Source organism: Mixophyes fleayi, chromosome 5 (assembly GCF_038048845.1).
Source record: "Mixophyes fleayi isolate aMixFle1 chromosome 5, aMixFle1.hap1, whole genome shotgun sequence".
NCBI lineage: Eukaryota > Metazoa > Chordata > Amphibia > Anura > Limnodynastidae > Mixophyes > Mixophyes fleayi.
The window spans coordinates 241,455,135-241,479,203 of NC_134406.1; the positions used below are offsets into that span (position 1 = coordinate 241,455,135).

The 24,069-nt window shown below is 40.4% G+C and overlaps 1 long non-coding RNA gene and 1 pseudogene across 1 annotated transcript; both read left to right on the plus strand.

Annotated features, from left to right (window-relative positions):
- The first annotated feature begins 958 nt into the window (after window positions 1-958).
- Window positions 959-21,854, plus strand: LOC142157865 (uncharacterized). Its single transcript, XR_012692663.1, has 3 exons — window positions 959-1,164; window positions 20,813-20,869; window positions 21,790-21,854. It is a non-coding gene; the product is annotated as an uncharacterized LOC142157865 (long non-coding RNA).
- Window positions 17,792-17,910, plus strand: LOC142159668 (5S ribosomal RNA; annotated as a pseudogene).
- Window positions 21,855-24,069: the final 2,215 nt, after the last annotated feature.

Genomic DNA, 24,069 nt, shown 5'->3' on the forward strand with positions numbered 1-24,069 from the left:
CAGCTCTGCTCTTTCGGAGCAGAGCTGACAGTACTGAAATTTTTCATTTATGAGCTTTAGCTGGCGTACATTATCATGACAAGTTTCCGAAAAAAACAATTTTTCGGAACTTTTTATATTGCGAGAGGGAGCAGTCACCATACTGTAGAATGGTGACTGCTCCCAAAAACGAAGCAGAATGCAAAGCAGCAGATATCCACAATATCTGCTGCGATGCACCTTTAATAAATATGCGGGACACACAGAGGGCCATGGATTGTACGGTACGTGCACGATAGTGCACCATCACTATTTGTTAAATATGCCCCATAAAGGGTAATTAGACACTATGGAAAGCGATCTTAAAGAGAGTGCTATCACAATGCATCATTATGATAGCAATGTGCATGAGAAAGATTATCTGGTTCTAGTAAGACCCAGTTCAGATTATTTCTGGCACAGTGCCTCTAGTGGTACTGCTTGTCATTACATGCTCTACCATTGACCTGGTGTGATAGAAATACAGTGGAAACGTTGTTTGTATTTTTTTACAGCATAAATAAACACAGACACACAAACATTTACACACATCTAATATCCATGTAAACGTTTCCATGTCAAGAATAAAATAAAGGTTATATTTAGTGAAAGTAGTTCCAAGAAGAATTCTGAAAAAATGCCTTTACCCCCATATTTCAATTCATGCTCATAAATTAAAGATAAACTTACTCATATGGCCCCAACAGAAAGAGAACAATATAACATTTATTTGGGCAGTCTAAAAAATAAAAGTTATTGTTGGCAAAGTTTATGTAGTGTTATCTCTTGTGGCACAGTCAACGCAGTGTTGTCTCTTTCTTGGCACGGATCCTTGGCAGAGGAAGATTTATTAGGCATTCAATATGTTCTTATGTAGCTTTTCCTTTGTTGGAACAAAGTCTAGGATGTTCTTGACCTTAAAACTTGTTCCAGGCTCAATATGACACTGAAAGAGGAAACAAGAAAATTCCCATGGAGCCTGAGATGACTTGGTGTCCTTTGGGAGAAATTCACTCAGGGTTATGTTGCTAAGGCTTTGATACTAGTGTTCAAACCAACTAGAAAAGGAATGTGAGATACATTTTGCAGCTGATCCACTGTAACAGTGTACAGTTCTTTTGAAACCCTATTGAAAAATCTAGCCTGGTAAGGTATTTCTTTGTTACAAAACATTCTAGATTCTCTTAATGTAATTATGTATATGTTTACAACTTTTGACCAACCCAGTAATTTTATGTCTGATTTGTTTTTACCAACCAAATAATATGTTGTCTATTCACTTTCTTGCACTCTAAATGTTAAATAGAAAACTAGGGAATAAATAATGACTTTTAATCTAATGTGAATTGATCTAATGACATTTAGTTGCCAGACTGGTTAATAAATCGATGGTATGTTTATGTCTGTAAGTACTGTATAAAACTTTCTGTGAACGCTGTCCGTGAAATTGAGCTATCTGGAACATGCAGCCTGCATAGATTATACGTTGCCTCCATACGTTACTTGGTACACCTGCAATCTTACTATTTTCTCTTGCAATAGTTTTTAATAATTTACACTATAGAAGCGCATACTTATTCCATTTGTTTTAATCATTAATAATATCAATAAAATAATGTTACAGTGAACTTACAAGTGAACTTACTGGCCTCCCCCACTCCCACCTTGCCCCCCTCCGCTCTATACTCAATGCGGCTGCAAGACTCATCTTCCTCTCACGCCGCTCCTCCTCCGCCTCTCCACTCTGTCTCGCCTTACATTGGCTTCCCTTCCCCTACAGAATCCTTTTTAAACTCCTTACCACCACTTACAAGGCTCTCTCCCAGTCTACTGCCCCTTATATCTCTAACCTCCTCTCCATCCACACTCCTGTCTGCTCCCTGCGCTCAGCCAATGATCGCCGCCTCTCCTCCACACTGATCACCTCTTCCCACTCTCAAATCCAAGACTTCTCCCGTGCTGCCCTCCTTCACTGGAACGACCTCCCTCGCTCCATCCGTCTCTCTCCCAATCTGTGCTCCTTCAAACAGGCACTTAAAACTCACCTGTTCCTCAAGGCCTACCAACCATCCATTTAACCTCTCATCTCTTCTGCTCATCCTCCCTTGACCCCTCATCTCTCTCCCCTTTGATTCACTGGCTCCCTTTTGTGCCTGACTTTGTTTACCCTCCCTTAGGATGTAAGCTCGAATGAGCAGGGCCCTCTTCCCTCCCGTCTCCATACCTGTTCTTCTGCTCCGTCTTTACTGTATCTGCCCTCCCAGAGTTTCTGAAGTACTGGTACTGTGTGTTTATTGTTCCGTACTGTTCTACCCTGTATAGTCTACTGTATAGTCTACTGTTTGTACTATGTGCGGCGCTGCAGAAACCTTGTGGCGCCTACAAATAAACGATAATAATAATAATAATAATATGATTCTCTTATTTAAACACGTAGATGTTCATACAGAGCAGCCCAGAACTGGCGCGTTTTCCTTTAAAATGATGCTCTTATTACATAACTCCAACTTTATTCTATGTTACTCATTAATATTTATTTACCTTTTCATATAATGTGGATAGGTAATACCACTAATTCTAATACTCCAATACCACCTCTACGCTGATGACACACAAATCTATATCTCTTCCCCTGACCTCTCTACTTCTATACTATCTCGTGTAACTAACTATATTTCTGGTGTCTCCACATGGATGTCCCAACGCTACCTAAAGCTCAACATGTCCAAAACAGAGCTTATTATCTTCCCTCCTGCCAGAGTCACCACCTGCCCTCAAATCTCCCTCACTGTCAATAACACCACAATATCCTCAGTCTCCTGAGCCCGCTGCCTTGGTGTCACACTTGACTCCACCCTCTGCTCTATTCCTCATATCCAAACTCTCTCCCAGTCCTGTCGACTACACCTTAAAAACTTTGCCAGAATACGCCCTTTTCTTACTCAACATGCTACCAAAACTCTTATCCGTTCTTTGATTATCTCCCGTCTTGACTATTGCAACCTCCTGCTATCTGGCATTCCTGACACCCATAAATCCACACTTCAATCCATCCGAAATGCAGCTGCAAGACTAATCTACCTCTCTCAGCGCTCCACATCTGCTGCACCACTTTGAAAATCTCTACACTGGCTCCCTGTGTCCTCCAGAATCAAATTCAAATTACTCACCCTTACCTACAAAGCCGTCAACAACACTACCACTGCATACATCTCAAATCTCATATATCTCATATCAAAATACTCTCCCTCCCGCCCTCTTAGATCTACCTCTGACCGGCGCTTTGTCTTTTCTCTGGTAACCACCTCTCACTCCCGCCTACAAGACTTCTCCCGTGCTGCTCCCCACTTACGGAATTCCCTACCACGCTCAATCAGACTTTCCCACAGTCTTCAAATCTTTAGATGCTCTTTGAAAACCCATCTTTTTTTTAGAGGTCACCTTATCCCCGATAACACTATTCACACTAATGCGCCCTCACAACTATCCCAATCTCCACTCTGAGCCACACTCGATCCTCTTGTTTCAGCTGTGCCCTCTTCCACTTAGAATGTAAGCTCTCTAATGAGCAGGGTTCTCCATACCCTTTGTTTTCATGTCTCCATTCATTTTGTCTGCCTTGTCTGTTCTTGTTTTATGTATGTCCTTGTCTTCCCTACTGTACTGCGCGTGGCGGAGCACTGTGGCACCTTACAAATCATTGATAATAATAGTAGGTAAGCACAAGATAATTGATGTATGTCGGTTTTATATTCTATACTGTATTCATCAACTACCCCCTTTTCTAGAGGTAATTGCCTATTTTGCTCCTCTTTGTGGTGATTCTGAAGTTAAAGTGTCATCAAAGCAAAAATACTGTATGTGTCTTTAATTGAGGGTGGGACCATTATTGACCTGTAGAACAAATCAGAAATACATTTAACAGAATTTAAAAAATACATATTCATGCCAAGACAATGCATTTTAAGTTTACAATAAGCAGGCAATTAATAGAAAGAAAGCAAAAACCTAAAGAATAAATAAAGCCAATATGATAAATCAATATATATGAAAGGCTGTGCATTACTAAGCTGAATAATAAATCTGAAACAAAGGTTTACTTAAGTAATGGATCTCATTTAGAGGTGAACAAAATTATGTCTTTATTTTCAGTTGCATGTTTCTTAAAATAAGTCTAATTTAAAAATCTAGCATGTAGATGCTTCCAGCGTAAATACAGTATATGGATAAAATTATTCGGACACTTGACAATTACTCCAACAGAGACTGCAATGATATTGGGCCTGATTCATTAAGGAGAGTAAGGTAAAAAAATAGTAAGTTTTCTCCTGGACAAAACCATGTTACAATGAAAGTTGTGCAAATTATTTTTTTATTTTGCACATAAGTTAAATACTGTCTGTTTTTTCATGTACCACACAAATACTTGATAGCTTATTTGTACACTGAAATTTAAAGTTAATCTTGGACATGCCCTACCCCAACTATAAATCTGCCATCACATTTTAAATTTACCTCCCCCTCCAGAGCAACATGGTTTTGCCAAGGTGCAAAGTTACTCTTTTTTTTGCTTTACTTTCCTTAATGAATCAGGCCCATTGTATTCAAATACATATACTTTAATATGGTATCGGTCCCCCTTTTGCAGTGATAACAGCTTCCACTCTTCTTGGAAGGCTTTCTACAAGATGTTGAAGTGTTTCTGTGGGAGTTTGTGCCCATTCATTCTGTAGAGCATTTATGAGGTCAGGCACTGATGTTAGAGGAGAGGTCCTGGCTCGCAATCTCCGTTTGAGTACATTCTAAAGATGTTCAATGGGGTTGAGGTCAGGGCTCTGTGTGGTCCAGTCAAGAGCTTCCACACCGAACTTATCAAACCATGTCTTTGTAGTCCTTGCTTTGTGCACTGGGACACAGTCTTCTCCAAACTGTTACCACAAAGTTGGAAGCATAGCATTGTCCAAAATGACTTGGTATGCTGAAGCATTAAGATTGCCCTTCACTGGAGATAAGGGGCCTAACCCAAACCCTGAAAAACAGCCCCATACCATTATCCCTCCTCAATAAAACTTCACAGTTGGCATAATGCAGTCAGGCAGGTAACGTCCTCCCAGCATCCGGAAAACCCAGACTCTCCATCTGACTGCCAAACACAGAAGTGTGAACATGTTTCCACTGCTCCACAGTCCAGTGAGCGTGCTTTACACCACTCCATCCGACACTTGGCATTGGTCTTGGGGATGTGAGGCTTGCATGCAGTTGTTCGGCCATGGAAATCCATTCCATTAAGCTCCCGCCACACAGTTTTTGTACTTCCATTAATGTTAGTGAAAGTTCCGAACTCTTCAGCTATGGAATCAGCAGAGCGTTGGCGACTCTTCTGCACCATGCTCCTTAGCAGTCATTTACCTCGCTCTGTGGTTTTACGTGGTCTTCCGCTTCGTGGCTGAGTTGCTGTTCTACCTAAATGCTTCCTCTTTCTAATAATATCACTTATTTGACTGTGGAATATCCAGCAGGCATCCTATCACAGTACCACAATCACTGAGCTCTTCGGAACAACCCATTTTGTATCACAAATGTTTGCAAATGGAGACCGCATGGCTAGGTGCTTGATTTTATACATCTCTGGAAATGAGTCTGATTGAAACACCTCAATTCAATAATTAACAGGTGTGACCAAATACTTTTGTCCATATAGTGTATACAGTATGTCCATCACCATTATCAACGTCTTCCCCGGGGCCAAACTTTTTGAAGCCACACACAGCCAGTCACAAGTGGCCAAAGCCTAGAGCCCAGCACTGACCAGGTTGAGTCTGGTTCCCTCTATAACAGGGATACCCCACATGTGTCCCCTTTTTAGCGGAAATCAGCCCAGACTGTATAGTGCTGCTGCTGGTTACAAATGTTAAGGGGAGTAATGCTTATTTTTACAAATATTTATTTCTAACAATGAAAGGTATGGCAGTCATCATTATACACCATGGGATAAATGTATCAAGCTGAGAGTTTTCCGGCGGGTTTGAAAAACCAATTAGATTCTAGCTATCATTTATTTAGTACATTCTACAAAATGATAGCTAGAATCTGATTGGTTGCTATAGGCAACATCTCCACTTTTCAAACCCGCCGGAAAACTCTCAGTTTGATACATTTACCCCATGTGTCTGTCTGAAATGTATGCCTGTAAACTAATAAAACATAGTTTTAAATATAAAAGGGACATTCATAACTTGCTTGTGCCGGACTGTACTGTCCTGTAGGTGAACCTGACTAGGCCAGAGCCGTAACTTAAAATTTTAGTGCTTGTGAAAGAAAAATGCCACTCCCCTAGCCCTTAATTTTAACCAAATGAAACTAAAATATTCATAAACTGCAATCATTTCTAAATGAGGCCAGATCAGTCTATTGCTCCTCTGTAGCAGGCTGCCATCTGAGGAGGACAGTGCTTCTCTAGCAGAGCAGGTAGATAGTGTTTGATGGCCTGGTGGAGCAGATGCCACTGTCATAATGATGTGGGAGGGTCTCCTTGTCTGTTGTGGAACGGGGAGGTAATACTTTGCTTTCTTTTGAATAGAGCTGCAATGGAATGTCCGGCTAACACGGAACAATGTGTACTTCTTGGTTCATATCTGAAGCTTCCAATCTCAGGTTTAATCAGAGGCTGGTTGGGGGCAGGAGATCCATTTCCATAGTGGGCTACCTTGGGCTTAGCCACTGAACAATCAGCATTATTTTCCACTTTAAAATGTTCCTAATACGCTGCTGAGCCAAGTCTTACTCACTGGGCTAAAATTTTGTTAGCCAGCCCCTGGGTTTAGTATTTTTTTAAAACAGTAATTGGCAAATTCCCAACAGGCATGTTAGTGAGCAGGTAATTACCTTGATGTTTGTAGAAAAATAGTGATCTATAAAAAGTGTTAATTAAAGTTGTATTCTTAACTGACTTATTATTAATTTGTGAATTTGCCATTCTATACAGTCAAACACAGGAAGGATTTGTTGTTCATTGTTTATTTGGGAATCCTTCGATTTTAATATATGTTTAAAATCAGTTATCAGTGATATCATTCTTAATGCAAAGTTGATCAGCGTGGTTGGAATTCTCTGAACATATTTCCTGATTTCCTTTAATTTCAGTCACAAGCTAGTTTCATTTTTTGTGAATAGATTGTTTGCTGCAAAGTCATAAAAAAAATTATTGCTAACTGCAATTTCACTAATGCCACGAATGTGAATTCACTAATACCACTAATGTGAATTCTGCTATAGATTTGTGGGAAATCCATTCCTGCATGAAAACTATTATAGTTACAGAATTCCTTGTGTGACATTGTCCAAAAAAAATTTTTTTTATCTTATCACCAAAATATTAGTACAGTAGCATGTTTAAGACTTTTGACAATATTTAAATTATCACAGACATAGACTGCCACAAGGTGGCAGTATTTGCACATATTTGTATTTCAAGAACCTTCGTTAGAAAGATTTATTTGGTACTTATGTGGGCCTGATTCATTAAGGAAAGTAAGGCAAAAAACAAACGAGTAAGTTTTCTGCTGTACAAACCATGTTACTATGCAAGGGATGCAAATTAGTTTATTATTTTGCACATAGAGCAAAAAACGGTATGCAGCGCTTAAATCTAACTGTCTCCAATATAGGCTAATAAAAATAATGAGTGGCAGATCACGAGTGGTCAAGTATATAAAATCAACATGTTTATTGTGTATATTAAAAACCATGCATGTAAATACCTGTGTGCTTACAAAGGTATATTGTGAGGAAAAATTGCAAAAACTACATCACAGTGCACTATGACGTATATGAACCACACGCTACTGATGAGAGAAAAATATAACAGCTGTATATTATGTAGCCAATTGTGTGGTCAAAGATGTTGATTAAAAGACATGAGCAACGCTCTACGATTTCCCCACAAAAAGATATATAGTGCTGATAGTTGCCGTTAACATCAATCCACACGTAGTGGTAAGTTTCTTCCTATGAATGATAATGTCTATATGGCCATATATATAACTCCGTATTGAGCAGAGATGAACTAGAGCCTCAGTTCAAACAAGCTTTATAGTATAAGTTCCACATATAAATGTATATTCCGCTTCATGCTCCATAGATGGAAAAGACACTATTATTTCCATTATTTTGCACATAAGTTAATTACTGGCTGTTTTTTCATATACCACACAAATACTTGATAGCTTTATTTTTACACTGAAATGTGAAGTTGATCCAGGACATGTCCTATCCCAACTATAAATCTGTCCCCCCATGTTACATTTACCTCCCCCTCCAATGCAACATGGTTTTGCCAAGGTGCAAAGTTACTCCTTTTTTTTTTTTTTACTTTCCTTAATGAATCAGCCCCATTAAGTATATCATCATCATCATCAACATTTATTTATATAGCGCCAGCAAATTCCGTAGCGCTTTACAATTGGGAACAAACATTGATAAGACAATACTGGGTAATACATACAGACAGAGAGGTAAAAGTATATCCAAATTTATGTATATAATAAAAAAAAATAATCATTTTTTAAAAAAACATATTTTATTAATGAGTATAGTATTATGAGTTGTTAATTTATTCTATAGAATTGTTTTTGCATGCGTTCTGATGGGACCGTGTATTGCATGTTCGTATCCTGCAGTGTTCTGTCTGTTAACATACAGCAAGTAACATTTAGGCAGAGATTCAGATTGAAACGTATATTTGAGATTTGCATATGGTCGGAACTATACTCCGGTTCCGTGCTTGTTTTTTAAATGCAAGTTGTGTGCAGGTTGTGTCTGAACATGATTGAGGCCAAGGTCTCCAAATCTTTAGATTTTAATAGTGTGCTCCATGAGTAAATATTTTTTTGTTCCAGACAGCCTTGCAACAGGCACATTTTAATGCCCAAAATATGCCTATATATCTGATGGCAGTAATTAAAGTGTCTCAAAGTAAACTTCTCTTGTTCAGAAGTATTGGATTCCACTAGTTCCTTTGATTTCCCCTTACATTTCCCCTTACATTACATATTGGAATTGTATACTGAACAAACCTTCTTGTCAATTCATCTTTTTATCCAATCCTCTTAGGTGTGCCCTGGCTGCAACAACACCAGTCAAGTTTTGTCTTAGCATTCATTTTTCTGTACTTGTCTTGAGAAAATAAAACCTAAATTCTCAGGTAGCCAACTCTCTCTCTCTTCAGCATGTTCAGAATTTACTGATGTCTTTTGTAAATGCAAGTCTTGGACTTTACCTCTGCACCAACCCTGTCATTGTAACGTCAACTTAATTCCTGGTGCCATTCTTCCCAGATTTTGTGCATAGCGCCATTCAATACCAAAAACCAAAGCTAAGTCAGAGTACAATATGGAGAATTTGGACCTTTTTATCAAGGAATCTCCTTTTCCTGCTCATGCTGGCTTTTTCTTTGTTGAGTAAAAGACCAGGCTTTAGGACCCTGCATTGATTGCAAGGATCTCAATAAAATGACCATAAATGGTACCCTCTTTTACTGATCTTGGAACTCTTCAGTCAAATTCATGGAGCCTCAGTGTCACGTTTCAATGTAAATCATGGCTATGGAGCCCAGGATGTGATGAAAGCATAAAGGTGTTTATTGATCAGAAAAAAAAACAGAAAAGTAGTACACACCAAATATTGCTGGAACTGCACAGGGATTTCTGAGAAGGCTGAATACTGGTTGGAAGGAATACTGCGAATGCGGGTACAATGGATAGTGGAGAGAGATCCGGAGTAGCGGTGTCAGCAATAAGTGCAGCCAATAGGTGCAGGAGATAATTGGTGCAACAGGTTAATCCCTACTGATGAAAAGGAAATGCACAATAGCAGCACCTCTGGTGAATAGAGGTACTGCAGATAATACATTTAATGTAATAAGTCCAAGGTCCTGGAGACAGGAGCTGCCAATGCAAAAGCAGCATGAAATGCAGAAAGCTGCAGGTAGATCCTGACACTCAGTTTTCTGTAATGTCATCGGTATCAAAGAAGGGGATGAGTGAAGACCACCATGCCATGTATTTAAGGCTATGAAATGCCCCAGCAGTCATTTCATTGATGACCTGTTCTGGGATTTTCTCTATTAATTTGTTATTCTCTAGCTAGACACAATTTGGATTTACTCTTCCGATCAGGTTTCAAACCATTTCCATGTCAAAGCAGTTCTTCAACGTCTTCTAGACAATGGATTTTATGCCAAACCTGGGAAATATATGTTTGAATAATAACAGGTTTCATTCCCAGGATACATTTTTTCTGAATTTGACCTTCAAATGGACCCTGAGAGGCCTGAAAGCCATACATGGGATTTACTAATAACTATCGGAAAATCATGAAAAATTATTCCTTTGTCAGCACCATTACCTGTTCTTGTGTTCTCGCTCCCGGTTTCCGATTAGGTTTGTGTCTGACTCTTTTTCTGTTTTTCTTATTTTTCTGTTTTATTTGGGGGTTTTTTCGCCACTGGATTTAAAAGTACGCTTAGTGCACATTACTGTGTTAGAGCAACATTTATTTTTGTTATTTTTTTATATTACTTTTGATGTGTTTATTACTGTTTTTATGCTTTCTATCTGCTTATGTGATTACCCATTACTGATTTGGCTTGTTCTTGGCCACCTTTGCGCCAGCTGTCTTGTTTGCTGTTGTGATCACTTGTTTTTGACCCGGCCTGTTTCTAACCCTCCCTATCCGCTTGTGACTCTGACCTCCGTTGTGTGTTTCAACCAGCAACCTGTGCTACCCCTCTCTGACCCCTGGTCTATCCCCAACTACGTCTGTGTCTCGCCCTGCTGTGACGTAGTGGGGTTACCTTGTGCATCCTGTGCGTGTCTCACAGAGAAACCCAACAGCCCAAGTGACAACCTTTTAACTGAGATCATTCTTTCATAAGATAACTATGTCCATATGACTAACATCTAACTATATTACATTTCACCTGCTTTCTAGTAATAATTAAATCACCAGTTGTTTTACATTGAAATGTCCTCTCATTCTCACCCCTAGGCCACATTATTTTGCTGTGTAACTTGTACAGCTAGTTTGTTTTTAGACGCTTAGTCATTGGCTTTACAAATTTCTATGTCCTGGTGATAATGATTCATGTAAGGTACTCTGTGTGGGAGGCAAATAGTTATGCAATGCAATACATTGTTGGGAAATGACATGGTAACTGAGTTTGCCAACAACGGCAGTTGTCTTGCAGAGAAAACAGGTTTAATAAATAGACTGATGTGTCTACACAAGTCAGCCTCATGTAGGAATCCACATATGTGGTTAACGAATTGCTAAATACAGTAGGGCTTATTTACTAACATTGCATTTAGCTGTAGAGGACACTATGCACTACATTGATAGAGCCCCAGCAGGGGCAAACGCAGGATTTGTAGAGGGGGGGGGGGGGGGGGTTTCCACACCACGCCACCAGTGGGCGTGACCAGCATGCATGGGGGCAAGGCCATAATATTAGACAGTGTTTGGCTGCTCTCCAACTCTTCCTATCCCTATAATATACATGGGCAATGCTGCATACACTACTGTTAGCTGCACGCAGTTCTCCCTTTTCAAGCAGAGCCGTGTGAAGCGGGGGCAGGGTACTAACACCTCAATTATACAGTGCTCCAGGCTTGGAGGGGAGTTTCCAGGCACTAGGAAACCCCCCCTGGTTTGCCTATGCCCAGTGCTCTGTTTATGAAGCAGAGTGACGTCACATGTAATATAGAGTTATTACATAAAACAGAACAGAGCTGACTTTCAGCACCTGAGAGGTGACGGAGGATTTGATTGCAGGGATAAAGACGGAGCGATGCAACATTCCGTTTGGTAATAGTTAATCTCATTACCATGAGGGTGCACCCATGGCTCACTATCCAGAGGAAAATATAGAGGAAAGAATGGAAAACGTTAAACATTATTCAAAGCTAAAAGGAAACTTTGTTGTGAAGTAATTTACATATCCATCCCTGAGAGAGAAAGACCTTTATAAGTGTAGACCTATTTGGTCTTTGGTATTGAATAACCATTTTGTAGAGACATAGGGGACTAATTATGAACAAGTGCTGATAACAAAGATTTTTTTTATCGTCACAAGTTTTCAATAATATCACACCGATAATATCTAAGCGATACTCAGCTGCCTCAGCGATACTAGCCTGGAGCAGTAAGGGTTAACTTACTGCTTTGCCATTCTAGTCTCTGCTAATGACAAACGTGGAAAAAAAAATATAATAAAAATTATTTAAAACTAGTTTAATAATATAAAAAAATATAAAATGATTCATTCTAATATTAAAGCGTTTTTGCAGATGGTCCCTCGTACAGATAGGACACCCCTTAGGATTCTTTTCTCATCTGAGCCAGTGACATACACTAGCAGCAAAATGGGTCCACAGTTAGAGTCTGCTACGTAATACACAAACTGCAACTTAACCAGTGTGAAACCGGCTTGAAAACAGACCCAACGTTATATTGCATCTCAGAGCAGTTGCAACATTTTGTATCGGCTAATTTCACTTGTGGCAACCAGAGGTCACTATTGTACATTAGCTTGTCCTTGTTCAAGATTACACAAACAGGAGGTGCTTGGAAGTGAGGGGTTATCTAGATAGCACACACAAAAAGCTTTTGGGGTATCTCATCTCAAGTTAGCTCTCAATTTAAAAACATGAATGTATGACCTGATATAGGGTCTCTCATTGTTTAAGATCAGCAGAAGCACTGTGACGTGGTGGTCTGTGGAGTAACATTACTCCTCTTAACGTTTTAAGGGGTGTTTTTTCCCAAAGATTTCCCTATGGGTCTAACACTGTATCCATGTGAACTGCACTACAGTGTTCTGCTCACGCTGAGTAGTCTGTTACATGTACTCACAGCCATGCTACATTACATCCATGTGCTCCACCTAGGTAATCTTTTACATGTACTTACAGCCATGCTACATTACATCCATGTGCTCCACCTAGGTAATCTGTTGAGTATGGCTTCTCATTGGCCTTTTTATTTGCTGGGTATTTCAAAGATCCTGGTACAGTGGCAGGTTTCCGATACCTGGAGCTGACAGCCCATTACCCCAGACCTGACATGGCACCGGCATAGGCAAACCGAGGGGAGTTTCCTAGTGCCTGTGAACCCTCCTCCAAGCCTGGGGCACTGTATAATTGAGGTGGCTGGACCTTGCCCCCTCTTCAGATAGCTCTTCTTGATAAGGGAGAGCTGCATGCACCTAACAGTAGTGCCCATGTATATTACGGGGATAGGAAGAGTTGGAGAGCAGCCAAGCACTGTCTAAAATTATAGCCACACCCCCATGCATGCTGGTCACGCCCACTGGCGGCATGGTGTGGAAACTCCCCTCTACAAGTCCTGCGTTTGCCCCTGACAGGGTTATCTGTACTGGGGCTGGAAGCTCCCCCAGAGGTAGTTTTTTTTTACTGTTTCTCCTTCTTCAGTCTTAAAACTAGATCAACATTGATACTGATGAACATGCTATACACTTAGGATTAGCACTCATTTCCTAAGTGAATCCTGCTACTCTGCTAAATGAAATAAGACCTGTCATTCAGCAATGGATAGTTGCTCTTGTTGGACCACACTGTGATAACAATACATAATGTATTGACTTGAAATGTAATTGTTATAACTCTTAGAGCCCTAGATTTAAAACTATAAAACGTAAAAGAAATATTTTTCTCATGACAGTGATCCTTTAACAAACAAATTAGATACTTTCAGAAGCTCAACTGGGTTTTACTAGGGCCTTGGAATCTCCTTCCTATGCTGGAACTACAGTGATACATCATTGTGATAAGGAACTGAGCTGATGCTGCCCTTAAACAGCATTTGGTAGACAATAGGCAGCACAGTGGCTTAGTGGTTAGCACTTCTGCATCACAGCGCTGGGGTCATGAGTTCAATTCCCGACCATGGTCTTATCTGTGTGGAGTTTGTATGTTCTCCCTGTGTTTGCGTGGGTTTCCTTCCACACTCCAAAAACATACTGGTAGGTTAATTGGCTGCTATCAAATTGACCCTAGTCTGTGTGTATGTTAGAGAATTTAGACTGTAAGCTCCAGTGGGGCAGGGACTGATGTGAATGAGTTCTCTGTACAGCGCTGCGGAATTAGTGGCGCTATATAAATAAATGGTAATAATAATAATAATAATAATGCAATGCTACAGTACTGCAACTGACAGGAATCACCTCTAATGGCTTCAGTTGATATACATAGACAGCTTGGTTTCTGTGCAAAGGAAACTCACACACCAAGGAAACACACTCCCCCATGTGAGTCATGATGCAAATGAGTTCAACGAAACTTAATGATTATAGACCTAGCTACAAATCTAGGGCAGAGGTGCACAGTGCTATATTTTAAAAATATGAAGCAACAACGGCGCCTTGGCACCGGCCTCGCTTTGGCTCACTTCCTCCTCCTCAGCTAGAAGATCTACAAGGGCTTCTTGAAGATGGGAGCCGGATTGACATGCTGGCAGCTGAAGCTGCAGAGCCCTCACACTGACTGAATGTGGCGGGCTCTCCTCCTCACGTGACAGCGCAACACCTTGCCCACGCCTGTAACCAGAATGTCCTCCTCCTGTCCTCACCACTGGAGGCAGCAGAGCTAGCTGAGCACCCTAGTGCCTGGATTTTGTAAGGTGTCTGAATAATATCAATGGAAGGTGGCTTATCATATATTTGCAAATGTTTGTAACCAAGACTTCTGCATTTTATTTACAAATAGAAGCCAGATTTATTTAGTCTTAAAATGCATATGGCTAATGTCCTTTTCCTTCACGCACGCACCTTACCAACCTTCGTACCTTAAAAGTGTAACTTAAACTAATGAAATAAAGACACAGACACGTATGGCTACTTTGGCAAAAGGTCGCAGTTTTTATTAATCATAAACCAATTAAATGAAAGTCACCTGGTGGTGGCGAGAGCAAACTGCAGTCAACTAAACAACTAATCATCTAACCAAATACTGCAATGCCCAAATGGCATTCAAACTAACCAAGGAATACTCCCTTACCATTGGCCGGTGTTAAACAGGCGTCAGCATGACTGCTCCCTTCTGGACTCAACATTGACGGCCACGCAAAGCACGCCAAGGGATCCTCCACTCAGAAGGATCAAGAGTAATGTTACTTGAAAGGGGCAGTGACGTGCGGCCAAATATCCTAACCACCGTTGTGACTAGTCGTTGACTGCATTGCTCTACCACCAACTGCGCCTCCTCTGTAAAAAAGATTGTTAGAATCAAACAAATAACTAGCTGGGCAGGCGGGGAGGCATCCGTGAAATTGCGGGTAGGAAAGATCTAGAAATCCATGGGAGTTCCTAATGAGGTGACTAAAACCACTCCCCATTGATTCTATTGGCTGGGAATGAAACAACTTTAACTCTGAATCGGTAAGGGCCTGAAAAACATAATCCATGCATTTTAAGTGCCTTCAGCTAAAATGGCCTCGCTTAACATTGTACTGGCTGACAGCAGCGTACTGAGGGATTTTTGTGAGTGCTTCTTGTCCAAAATGGCCAACAGTGCCTCAGAAAAATCCACCTTGGATCCTGTTTGGGCTCTCCTCTTGAACCAATCCTTGGTCCAACAAGTCAGATTTCTTCTTCTTTCCCTACGGTTGAGTATTTGCAGCGCTCTTGCCAAGTAGAGAAGCAATTCTCATTTATTCATTTATTATCTTCTTATATATATATTAAAGAAGAGGTTTGTTTGTTGGCCACTGTCTTCCACAGCTCTCAATGTTAGGGTCCCGGTTGGACCTCCCGTTGGTGTACGCTGGGCAGAACTTTGACCCTGGGAGCCTGTTCTGAGCTTTCCACTGGATGGGTTTGGATAACATTTAATATAAAAATGTAAACGACACTGGGCAGCCACCTCATGGGTGCGTTGGAAGAGATGCTAAGCTGATTATTATTTTAAAATGTTGACCATTACATCCAACTCATTCATAACTTAATAACTTGAAGATTTAAACCCGGGCAATGCCGGGTACTCCAGCCAGTATTATAATAAATCGTAACAAGTGTACAGTTGTGAACGGAGCTGCGGAACGTACACTATACACAAAGCTGAACAATGGAATGAATGGCGATGATGATATTTCCTATTTCTGGATGTATGTTTGTGGGTGTTGTGTGAGCTGAGGTTCAGCCCTTTATTTAAATTAATTTGGCATATTGCTGCTGGGATTTTCTGTAGTGTGTACCCAGCTTAACTCTTAGAGAAAAGCTGGTCATCTTTTACAAGTGTTTGTTTGCTTTTTTGCTATGAGGTCATTCACTGATGTTGAACAAGAAGACCTGGCTCGCAATCTCTGTTCCAGTTCATACCAAAGGTGTTTGATGGAGTTGAGGTCAGGGCTTTGTGGAGGCCAGTCAAGTTCTTCCACACCAAACTCATCAAACCATGTCTCTGTAGTCCTTGCTTTGTGCACTGGGGCACAGTAATGTTGGAATAGAAAAGGGCCCTCCCCAAACCAAACTGTTACCACAAAGTTGGAAGTATAGCATTGTCCAAAATGACTTGTTATGCTGTAGCATTAAGATGATCACTGGAGATAAGGGGCCTAACCCAAATCTTGAAAAACAGACCCATATCATTATCCCTCCTCCACCAAACCACAGTTGGCATAATGCAGTCAGGCAGGTAACGTTCTCCCGACATCCGCCAAACCCAGACTCACCCATCCGACTGCCAAACAGAGAAGCGTGATTCGTCACTCCACAAAACACGTTTCTACTGCTTCACAGTCCAGTGTCAGCGTGCTTTACATTACTACATCCGAATGCTTAGCATTGGTCTTGGTGATGTGAGGCTTGCATGCAACTGTTTGGCCATGAAAACCCATTCCATTATGCTCCCGCCACACAGCTTTTGTGCTTGCATTAATGCCAGTGTAAGTTCGGAACTCTTCAGCTATGAAATCAGCAGAGTTGTCAAGCGTTGGCAAATATTCCGCACCATGCGCCTTAGCAGTCGTTGACCCCGTTCTGTGATTTTACATGGTCTTCTGTTTCGTGGCTGAGTTGCTGTTGTTCCTAAATACTTTCACTTTCTAATAATATCACTTATAGTTGACCGTGGAATATCCAGCAGGGATTAAATTTCAACATATACACACAATGTACTGCGCTCAATTGCCAAAACTGCGGATATACACTGATCAAATGTTATTGAGTGATCTCAAATCCATTACGTATATTCCTGATGTGTTCACTCCATTACTGAGGTCTTTTCATCCCATGATAATAGGAAGTTTTCGATTAAGGACTTTATCACGTGTAGCACTAAGAACGTCATCTACCTCATCAAATGCCCGTATGGCAAACAATACATTGGCCGCACAATAAGACCCCTGAAGGTCAGAATTAGTGAACACATCAGGAATATACGTAATGGATTTGAGAAGCATCACCTTTCTAGCCACTTCAAAACTACCCACAATTGTGACCCAAAAGGGTTGACATTTTTCGGCATTAAGTGTGTACACAACAACTGGAGAGGGAGAGACCCAATCAAAAATATTAACAGGGAAGAAACTAGATTAATCCTTTATTTTAACACATTAACACCACGAGGACTTAATATGGAATATGATGTCTCATTATAATATGATGTCATATCATTAGGATATTGTGAATCATTGGTTATCAGTTGATGACTATCCAGTGCCTATGTCACCTTTGTCCCTTTGGGTATTGTGTCTCCATGTAGACTACGGTCATACCACCCTGGAAATGCCCAATCCCCACCGAACTTGGAAGCCAACCAGAGTGGAGCTGGTCTAGTACCGGGATGGGCGACCTCCCGGGAACATCCGGTACAGTAGAGTACATGTAGTAGAAACATCCCAATACGGTGATATTGAGTGTAAAGGCACGTCATCTACTATGTACCAATACACAATATGTACCTATATTTGTATCATTACGGTTTTACAATTGAATAATAATTGATGACATATATACATCTTCTCTGAGAATAATTGCAAATTATAACTTTATTGCTGTATTTGATTGCTGACATTCCATCATATATGCATTCCAACAGAGGTATATGTCAGTCACATAATATTCTTTTTGTATAGTTTTAATATTGGTTTAATTAGACATACCTTCCATTTTAATTATCTGTATACACCTACAATATTTATTGATATACTCAGAGGTAATATTATTTGCTCACCTGTAAGAATGTATATTTTTATTAAGATTATTAGCGCTGTTATCTTTGTATGTATTCTGCAAGTTTTATGTACATGCTCACCTGTAACATTGCAGTATGTTCACTATGTAATATTGCAGCATGCTCGTTTAAACACACAAGCATTTGCTGGTAATGTTAACATTATGGTCGATTAACAGCTGACCAATTCCAAAGTATCCATTTACTCAATCATTGGCCACACTATATAAATGACTACACTAATCTCCACCCATTACCTACATTCCCTGAAGAAATCTGCAGAGCAGATGAAACGCGTTGGACACACCCACATCCGCTAGACACAACAGGATATCCGGATTTTGCGTTCCACGCTGGAACGCACTCCGTTTTTCCCCGCTGTCTGTTTCATTCCTCACATGGTTTGTGAGCTTCACTGGTATAATTACCGTTTGGATATCATCTGGACCGCGGTCCCCGGATCCCCAAGTCTCTGGTCAGGTACACTGCCACGTATATCCTGTGATCCGGAATTGTGAGTACCGGCTCTCTGCTCAGTGCTCCCCAAAGGTTTTTTTCATCTATTGGATTTACCTTATTGTGACATTTTGGATAGGAAGTTGATTTTTACTTCATTGGGATTCTCTGTGAAAGGGTTGATGCTGGAACCCTCTTGGACTTTATGATTGACTTTTTACTGGTATTTTTTTATATATTTCTTACTGTTTTTATCTAATTCTGATTGGTAACATGATGCTACAGAGCTATGTCATTTAGTTTACCATGTGTACGACCAATCCCTGATTAAACCCTTGGTCATTACCTTCCATACTGTCCATCATTTTTTATTTTTTATTTTACTAATGGTACTGTCTTATATTCAAACAGCCTCCTTATATCAGTCACCCATTTATGAGTTATATATTTGACCACTGTAATTTTCATTGTATCCTGATGTATTTTGACCAATAGCACGAGTTATATGCACCTACATCTATCACTCAATAACATTTGATCAGTGTATATCCGCAGTTTTGGCAATTGAGCGCAGTACATTGTGTGTATATGTTGTGATTTACAGGAAGGGATTCCTGAGTATTGCTGCTCTTGCCTGAATTGGGGTTGAGCGCAGCCCTTCTATTGTTTTGAGGGATTAAATTTCACCTACCTTCTTATTACAAAGGTGGCATCCTATCACAGCACCACACTTGAAGTCACTGAGCTCTTCAGAACGACCCATTTTGTATTACAAATGTTTGCAAAGGGAGACTGCATGGCTAGGTGCTTGATTTTATACACCTCTGGCAATGGGTCTGATTGAAACACCTCAATTCAATAATTAGCAGATGTGGCCAAATACTTTTGTTCATATAGTGTATATATATATATATATATATATATATATTACCGTATTTCCCCATGTATAAGACGCACCTTTTTCCCCAAAATTTTGGGTATAAAAACTGGATGCGCCTTATACAGGGGTAGTAGCGCTTACCCTGTCAGATGATTCCTCTGTCCGGTAAAGGCTTCTTTCTTCTGTTTGTTCTGATCCTGATGCTGGAAAGTCGCTTACCGTCCTCTTCGCGATGACCGGATGTGGTGCGTGAACCCCAGTTGGAACGCACACTTCTGGTTTCTGCATTTGGCATTTTCCCAAACAGGACCTTGTCAAAGTCCTGATTGGACATCCGGTCATCTCCGGTCATCGGAAAGAGGACGGTAAGCGACTTTCCAGCATCAGGATCAGAATGGACAGAAGATAGAAGACTTTACCGGACAGAGGAAGCATCTGACAGGGTCAGGCAGAATTGACAATAGCGTTAGAACTCCGTCTCTCCTCTCTGTAGTACCCGCTGCACAATTACTCTGTGAAAAGATTATATTTATCCTCAATTTTTTCACATGATTTATATAGGTGCGTCTTATACAGTGGAGCGTCATATACATGGGGAAATACGGTATATATATATTATGTAATATTTTAGAGTCACAAGTTAAAAGTTCTAAAGGTTGATTTGTTTTCAATTTACAAGATTTCTAAAAATCTTACTATACAGGTTAAGACCACACATTGGATGATTTATGCAGTTCTGGAGATCATATCTTAAGGAAGTATATAGATACATTATAGAAGGTATCGAGTAGGACTATAACTATAAAAATGGTGCATTGTACGGTATAGATCACAAAGTTTCACAGGAAAGGCTAAAACACCTAATTATCTATAGCTTAGTGGAGAGAAGGGAAAGGGGAGGATGATAGAGGTAGATGATAGAGGCTTTCAAATATCCAATTGTAAAGTGCTTTGGAATTTGCTGGCGTTATATAAATAAATGATGATGAAGATGATAATATAAAGTTGTTTTTTTTACAAGGCACAGGTGATAAGTATTGTACAGCTGACAGATTTAGGGTGAGTTTGAGGAAGAATTACTTTACTGCTAAGTAGTTTATAGGTGGTGTAGCCTCCTACAGATCAGTTGTAGAGGTTTTATATAACATTTAAAAAATGTATATGTATGACATTACATTTTTGTTTCCTATTTCGTGATTTGATGTAACTTCAGGAAGGTGTGAGGACGAGAATTACCCCCAGCAGCCAGGATCCAGTAGCATTCTTTAAGGTATGAATGTTTAATATACTTAATAATGGACACATAAATGCTCATATATGGTGATTATGCTGCATTTAAGCATTAGCCCATACAGGAACACACCCCAAAACACGCTCAAATTGTGTTGTTTTCTAGTGTATATGATTTGAGTTTGCCATTAAAAAAATAGCCCTACCATTAGGCGAGCCAAGGTGTGTGTCTAGGGCACCAATAGTTCAGGAGCGCCGCTAAAACACTGAGGGTCTGATTCATTAAGGAAAGTAAGGGAAAAAATGAGTAAGTATTCCCATGTTACAATACAAGGGGTGAAAATTAGTTTATTATTTTGCACATAAGGAAATACTGGCTGTTTTTTCATATAGCACACAAATACTTCATAGCTTTATTTGTACACTGAAATTTAAAGTTGATCTAGGACATGCCCTACCCCAACTATAAATCTGTCCCCACATTTTAAATTTACCTCCCCCTCCAATGCAACATGGTTTTGCCAAGGTGCAAAGTTACTCCTTTTTTATGCTTTACTTTCCTTAATGAATCAGGCCCTGAATGCATGACATAATGTCACTGATCTAGTATATATATTGCCCCTGCAGCGCACCCACGTGGAGCGCCCGGCCGCTGTCATGAATTAGAAGCCACCAGCAATTAGCTGTGGCTCCTCCATGACAGTGTTTTTTACGCTGGGAGTGTTGCGCTTGGCTATGAGTCTCAGTAACTGAGGATGCTGTCCCCACATCTAGAATGCTAAGGTTAGAAGCAGCAGGGGTGGGACGCCGCTTCTGAGTGGGGTGGGGCTGGGGGGCTCCGCCTAGGTTGCCCCCCAGGGCTTTCACCAGCCCTGCCATGAATACACAATTTATGATGAGCCCAGGCATGAGGACGATGCTGCATTACCATGTTTGTAATGGAAAATTATGTATCAACAGCTTCCGGCCACAACGTGGAAGGGGAGGAGGAGTCGCCCTAGGACTCGGTGCCAGCACCTACAGACAATGGTATGGATTTCACTTTCTAAAATAAACTTTACAAAGGATATTGTGAGCTGCCATGCTGCATGCTGTACGTAATGTCAGTGGCCACCTCTGGCTACATAGAGAGGATCTTCCAGGTAAAGAATTAAATGTAAAACTTCTATTAAGTCACTTAGTAGGAGGAAGAGGAAGAGGACAAGATGTGGGTGCTGATACTCGAATTCTAACTTTATAAAATGTTTTGGTTTTTTTGTGGGATTAGTTTTATATTTGTGTCTTGATTTTATTGTTGTTTAGGAAATATAAAGAAACAGATAGATTTCACATTTTTCAATTATTCTCAAACATTAACATTATGTTGAGGGACACAACTTTAGAAAATGATATAGTAAAGACATTTTTCTTTCTGAAGTACAGGTAAATGGTGAAACTATAAATAAAATGGAAAAAGAAATTATGAGCTGCCATGAAGTTTAATGGTTTAATACAAATTTGGGCAAAATAAAGAAATTTACATCTCCCATTGGCCTATGCCAACTTCTGCTCCTACAAAAACTCTGCCACTCTGGGAATGGATGTGCATGGTGGCACCAAAGCAGCCTTTGTACTGCGCAGTGCGCTATCTGAACTATATAAATCCCATTCTGTGTAATTACAAAACCACAGTAATAGGCTGTAACTCTTGTGAATGTCTGATTTTCAAAACACATCTTAATATATTCCCCACCTAGGTTGCTCCCTCCAGTACCTGGCACTAGATTGAATGACCAGAGTGTTTGCACACTGAGCATCTTTACTACAATCCAATGCACTTTTGATTTTTCATGGCAGCCCCAGTCGTCCGGCCTTCTAGAAGGCTGTAACATAATGCACTGGGAGTAATATTAAGGTAATTATGGGGTTCTAATAGGAGTGACCCCACCCAGAGGCGGAACTACCATTGGCAGGTGACACGCATCGGGGGCCCATGGAAATAATGGGGCCTGCTGCATGGCAGATGCAAAGGGTCGGGGGCCCCAGTTCCCTCCTCCCCACCTCCCTGCACCAGGGCTCACAGCTCACTAGTTCCGCCTCTGACCCCACCTGAGATCCAAGTGTGGAATCCCCCTTAATTCAGTATAAACGGTTGGAATGCCTGGGGGATCTTGCTGAGGATAGAAATGTAATGCTACAACTCTCTTGTGTTTGGATTCACTTCCAACCTCCAATCTACCTCAATACTCACATTTTCACATCTGCTTAACTTGCCCTATCCTAACATCCTAAGACATTTCCCTCCTTACGCTCCACCTGCCCCTTTCCCTCCACCCCTATTGTCTCCATTTGCTACACCGCCCCATCTCATACTCTTCCCTCCTCTTGTTCCACCACCCTGATCCACTCGCTTCCTGATACCCTACTCATCTCTGTTTCCTTCCTGCCCCTCAGTGTAACGTCTCATGAGCTTGGCCCTCTCTACCCCCCCCAGTCTCCTCGCCCTCTATGTAAGGTTTACTTTCTTCTAGTTGTGGCTTCTAATGTAGTCGCTGTCTCCATTGTCTAATCTTGTATTCAGTTTCACTGATACTATTGTTTCCCTTCCCCCTTACTTATCAGCATATTGCTCTGTCTACATCTTGTTGATTGTGGGGCTCTGCTGATTCTGTTGCACCTGATGAATAAATAAAATATGATGATGATTATGATGATTATGTCATTTATAAAGAAAGTAGATGATAAAGTTGTGCCTAGAGGCTGCTTTGTCCAACGCTACATGATGTTACAAAAAACAATATTGTCTGCAATGTGTAGTGTCATGGTCATGCCTTATTGGCTCACAGCAGGGGAACAACTGTCTGGAAAGAAATATTTGTTGAGAAGAAGACAAAAAGGCACCGCAGAAAGGTGTGTAATGTTGTGTGTTTTTAATAGGCATCTTGTCCTGTCAAAAGAAGCTTAGCAGCTGTTATAGAAACATCCTTTTACGCCTCATCCGGAATGCTTTTATTATGTCTGTGTTGACTCTGTGTTAAAATAAATCTTTACTAAAGTTCTATAAAAATGTGGGATGTTATGTTCATTAGTTTGCTCCTATTTTTTCTAATTTAATGATTAGATATATTCAAGCATAAACACTGGAGAGCATCAAACATCAAAAGCATGCTTGTTAAAGATGCATATTACACCTATTACTATTTATAATATAGCCATCCTGTCATCCTATACAAGTTCCACCCCGTTTGCATTATGAGGCTT